This window comes from Tasmannia lanceolata, unplaced genomic scaffold, assembly GCF_043159265.1.
Source record: "Tasmannia lanceolata isolate RefF3 unplaced genomic scaffold, GAP_Taslan_0.1 ptg000012l, whole genome shotgun sequence".
Lineage (NCBI taxonomy): Eukaryota > Viridiplantae > Streptophyta > Magnoliopsida > Canellales > Winteraceae > Tasmannia > Tasmannia lanceolata.
The window spans coordinates 18656700-18662615 of NW_027518689.1; positions in this window are offsets into that span (position 1 = coordinate 18656700).

A 5916-nucleotide genomic window follows, 5' to 3' on the forward strand; every position below is an offset into this window, starting at 1 on the left:
ATTTGGCCCCTTTTCTTCCGTGGGCCAGCCCCACTGGTGTAATTTACTAATTTATGGCCATAAATACACCCAATACACCAACCAAAAGACTGGCCCAGGAAAGTAAAAGGTGTAAAGGGAAAGCAAAGGTTTGACTTTAAACTGTGGGAATTGTCAAAAGGAACGAATACATAGGTCCCTAAAAATGTGGCTTGGAATGGTGACACGTGACTAAGAAAAAAAAAGACAGAGAGCACCGTGTTCGTGGGGCCAAAGTTTAGAAAAATGACCAAAATGCCATACTCAAGGGCAAGGTGGATTTTTTTAATGAAGAAAATTATGGTTACACCTCCTCAAATTTCCGACACATTCAAAGATAACCCTATAGTTTCAAACTCATCAACTACACCTGTGACTTTTCAATGTGTATAAGGTAGACCCTTTCTTTTGAAAATATATCAATGATTATTAAGATCTCGTCTCTAATCGGTCGAGTAGAGATCCTTCTCTAGTCCGGCGACCGAAAACAAAGTGGGTCCACATTGTTTTGAATGATCCAAAGCATTCATTTGATGGGCCCTGAAATAGATAGGGTGTGCCCAAAAATCATCTCGATAGGATCATCCTAGCCCTTCGATTTGTGGACGGACCGTCAACTAAAGGGTTCTACCTCACACGCATTGAAAAGTCAGGGGGTGTGGGTGATGAGTTTGAAACTATAAGGTTATCGTTGAATGTGTCACAAAGTTTTTGTTTTTTGTTTTTTTTTCTTTTTTCGATAGGTTGTGTGTCACAAAGTTGAGGGGGTGTAACTGTATTTTCTTTTTTAAATAATAGCTATATATTTCAGGCAGACTATCACAATCGTCGTCTCTTTGAGGGGCTGTAACTGTGTTTTCTCTTTCAAATAATAGCTATATATTTCAGGCAGACTATCACTCTTTGCCCGGGAAATATATCACTTCCCTTGAACGTCAACGCGCGTCTGGCAAAAAATACGACAGTACCGTCGAATTAAGGTGACCAAAATGACCAAAATCCCCCCTACCCAAGGAGTAGGTGAATATTTAAAATAATAGGTACATGTCTCTAACAAACTATCACAATCAACTGCTATTAGAGTCTATTTGCCCCACCAGGTCAATATAGTTCATGATTGTTGGAAGGGCATTTCACCCCCTTCTAAGTATATTCACCCTTGTTTTTCAAAATGGACTGTACAGCCCACACCATTGGATGATTCAAACCGCCCATTTGATGGGCCACAATGTATATAGGTTGTGCCCCAAAAATCATTTCGGTCGGATGATTCTAACCCTCCAATCTAAAGAGGGACCTCATATTATGGAAACTTCTATAGATCGGACGGTTGGGATCATCCTATGGAAATGATTTTTGGGGCACAACCGATTTATATTGTGGCCCATCAAATGGACAGTTTGGATCATTCGATGGTATGGGCTGTGCAATTCATCTTGAAAAAATACAGGGTGAATTCATCCTAAAACGGGCTTTCTTATTCACGGAGAGAGACTCTAATCACTATTGGAAACGGGCTTTCTTATCTAAGGAGAGAGACTCTAATCACTGTTGGATGCATCCCGTCACTATGATGACTTTATTGATGATAGAGTTTGTCATCAGTTTCTTTTCCACGACAAACTACCTTTTAGAAGTATTTTCTTGAAATTATTTAAGTAAAGGACAAACAAAAAACATTCATAGAAATGCACAAATTTCTATGCAAGTACTCTTTAATGAAACTAGTTCCAGACCCATGCGATGCACGGGGCGGCATAAAAATGTTCAGTTCGGTTCGGTTTACCTCATAACCGAACCGAACCATGTCCACCCCTACTCTATACACCCAAATCTCAACCAATGTGAAAACCTAATATAGATGGGGTTTCCTAATTCCACCATAAATAATTAACCAAAAGAGAAGAAGAAAAAAGCCCACAAATCACAAAACTTCAGGGACTTCAGTTTATCGAGCTGTTTCCAAACAAATCAAGCTTATGTTTTTTCTGCCTACAAGATCCACAATTGTAACGAGAACACTAGCAACCAAAAGAGGAGTTGGAAGACAGAGGAGAGGCAAAAGAGATCATGAGTACCTCTGTTGTTTGTCCTGTGGAACGATTAAATTCTTTTTACATCCTATTGTATTTTAGGAAAAGTTCCCTGTGTATCTAATTTCTGATGGCTATTTTTGTCAATTCCAATGACCTTACATGTCTGTCCAAAGACTCCAAACGAAACCCTATTATCTGCCCGTTTGGCATTCCCTGGATTCCCTTCCTGAAAACTCCACTGCTCTCAACTGCCTCCTTCTCACCACCTCGCTTCTCAAAGTCCCGTCACATGCTTTTGTTTTTGCTTCTCTTCTATGTCCAGCTGTATTATCTACCGGGAGATCAATGTTCGGCAAAGGAAAGTCATCCTTGGGACTCGCCTTATTCAAATCTCTGAAATCCACACACATTCTGACTTTCCCGTCCTTCTTGGGCACCGGTACTATGTTAGCCAGCCATTCTGGATATTCAACCACCTGAATGAAACCCACATCTAATAGCTTTTTGACTTCATCATGGACTTTCAACTCCCACTCTAGTTTTAATTTTTGAAGTTTTTGCTTTTTGGGCTTGGCACCTGGGATTAGGAGAAGACGATGCTGGACGATATCTTCGCTTAATCCCGGCATGTCATCATAGGACCAAGCTAAAACTTCTTTGTATTCCTTAAGCAAAGTGATTAATTCTTCACGCTCCTCCGGGGATAATGTTTTGCTAATCCGTATTTTCCGGATTAAGGTTTCATCACCTATGTTAACAGTTTCAATTTCTTCTTCAAGTGGTTTAGCTCGGCGCTGCTCCTCCTGAGTAATCATGTGTTTGATCTCAGGGGGAGTTTCGTCGGCATCCTCATAAGAGGGGAGTCTTGGTCAGTGTTATTAGTTTTATCAATTTGAGAAGCAGAAATAGAGACAGGGAGATATTGAAATGAGTCATTTATTTCATTCATAGAATAAAGAATTACATCGTTGATCAATTGGCCCATAGCAGGCTCTACAGTATGTTTAAAAGAAATGTTTGTATCGTCAACTGAAATGTTGACACCTGACTCAACTGGACTATTTATAGACTTTGTGGTAAATTCTATAACGGACTCATCTTCATAGACAGCATCTATACCGGAGGACTTGCCATCTACACCAGGAATGTATAAGCTTCCTAAGGTACCTGCATCCAAAGAATTGTTAGAAATAACAGACTTTATATTCGACTCGGAAACAGACACATACTTAGAAACTTTAGACTCTTTTGGAGGAACATGACCATACTGAAGAACTATTTGAGGAATGACCTGAGAGGTCCAGTTATCAAGGGGTACCTCAGCTAGGGTAATTCGGCCCTTAGGGTTCAGGATGAGCGCATCTTCTCCAATCATGGCAATGACCGGTGCCTCAACCTCGAAGAGGGAGCCTAGAAGCTGCGGCTCTAAGTTCTCAGCCCAGTCAGATTCCTGTTTTTCAACTGCTGTAATCTGCCCATAGAAGTACTCATCTGGTAATTCCTTAGTGAAGAAAATTTCAAAACCTTGTAGTTCTTTCCCAGACTCATCAAACCACGGCTCGGGGAAACCATAGAACAGGCAATCAGCTCCTTCCTTCCTGTACTTACCATTCATCATCAGACTGAACGGTCCCATAGGTAGCTCTAGGTCCTGACGACGCAGCTCTGCCCACTTCAGCATGTACTGCTTCCTTTCCCTGATCTCTTTTCTGGTAGGTTCATATCCTAGCCCAAACAGATTATTTGCGACGTTAAGCTCCGGCCACTCAGTTAAACCTTGCAGATTTCTCCCTAGACCAATTCCAGGATTATACCCATATCGGCGCATTATTCGTGCTACTTGCGCATTTGCGCTGGACAGAAACAGAATTTCTTCGCTCATAGCTTCCTCCATAGTAATGGTGAAAGTTCGAGTGAAAACCCAGTCAGACTGACATCTCTGGTGCTCAAACCGATCTGCTCTTGGGATATCTGTCCAACTTCTGGTTCTGAATCCCCTCTAACCGTGATAATTCTGTTATTCTTGATGAACTCGAGTTTCTGATGGATAGTGGAAGGAACAACTCCGACCCTATGAAGCCAAGGTCGGCCGAGAAGGAGAAAGAAGGAGGTCTTGATGTCTAGAACTTGGAATTCTACATCAAACATTTCACCTCCAATCTCAATTTCGGTGACCAAAGTCCTAATGACGTCCCTTCGGGTTCCATCATAAGCTAGTATCCCCTGCTCTAACGGGATAAAGTCATCCGGCCCAAACCCCAAGGCGGTAGCGGTGGTCAAAGGACACACGTTCAGCGCTGACCCGTTGTCAACCAAAACCTCTGGAACCTTCTTCTTCACTACACTGTAATTCGGAGAGATTTTGTATGATTCTTACCTTTTGGAGTCAGATCTTCATCGAAAAAAGACACAGTCTTAGCCACTCTGGCCATAGATACCAATCCCACTAGCTCATCAGGGGTTATATCAACAGACACCTGTGCCGCATTCAATTCACGAAGTATGACGTGACGGTGCTTAGGAGATGACATCAGCAGACCCCAGATGGAAACATTAGCTTGTGTCTTCCTAAGCTACTTCAACAGAATATCTTCATCTTTGTCAGGACTCAACCTCTGATTCTGGTTTTCAACTGCTCTGGCAATCTCAGCAGGATTCTCTGCTCTCACTTCAGGAGGCTTAAAGACACGTCCACCACGGGTAACACGGCGAACCTCATCACAAGGATCGTTCAATAGCAGCAAGTCCTCATCTTCAAGCTTAAGGACATATGGGACTTGGTTTTTCTCTTCTTCCTCCTCGTTTCTGAGGACATAAGGACATTCGAAGGGTTCCCCAACTTCTTGCTTAGAGGACAAGACATAAGGGTTCTCGCATTCAACTTTCTCATCATCGGAATCCCATCTCAAGATGTACGGCTCTTCAGAAATAACGGCACATATACGGGAATTATCCAAGACAACTTCTTCAGTAAGAATAGCATAGACATTTGGAGGAGGCATAGCATGCTTTGGTAATGGATATCTGGCGACATTAAGAAGAGCTTCCACCGCAATTTCTTTTGCCTCAATCTTATTCTGAATCTTATGCTTTAGTGCCAAACATCTGTCAGTCAAATGCCCAACACTCTGGTGATATTCGCAGTATTGGTCCTTCCTCCAATATTTCGGAAGAGGATTTAGAACTTCCCGGGGTTCTAGCAGAGTGATCTTCTTGTGTAAGCCCAATGGTTCTCACCTTGGCAATCTTCTATATTTTGATGATTCTAAACACAAGTTGAAATGTGTTGTATTTCTAACGTGTTTAATGGTTAAGTGCATGTATTGAAGATTCAAGCATTTCAAACACTCAGATCAAGGAAAACGGCATGGATCGAGGCTTGTACATCCTTGAATACCATTTGAAGCCAAAAGATGATGAAAGCTTAGAGCATTCAAGGAGAGATCTTGAAGAGCCAAAGAAATGGAGGTGATCCATGCAAGAGTTCAAGACTTGAAGATGTGCTTCAAAAGTAGAAGATTTGAAGGCTTAAGTCTTGTGTTAGATTATACATCTAATCCCTATTAGGTACCCCACCTTGAGGCATAATGGAGTCACCAAACAACTGACCCTAATTGGAATAACAATCCCATCTATGTGTAATTTGGAAGCCCATGAAGCCCAAAAATTATCAGCATAAAAAATCTGGAAAATCTGCTGATTTAGGCTTCTTAGAACTCCGAGAATATTCTCGGAGCTCCGAGAAATTACTCGGGGCTCCAAGATTTTGTCCAGGGACTATTTTCCAACTTTTCTTTCAATTCCCGGAACTCCGAGAGAAATTCTCGGAACTCCGAGAATTTCTCGGAACTCTGAGAAAATC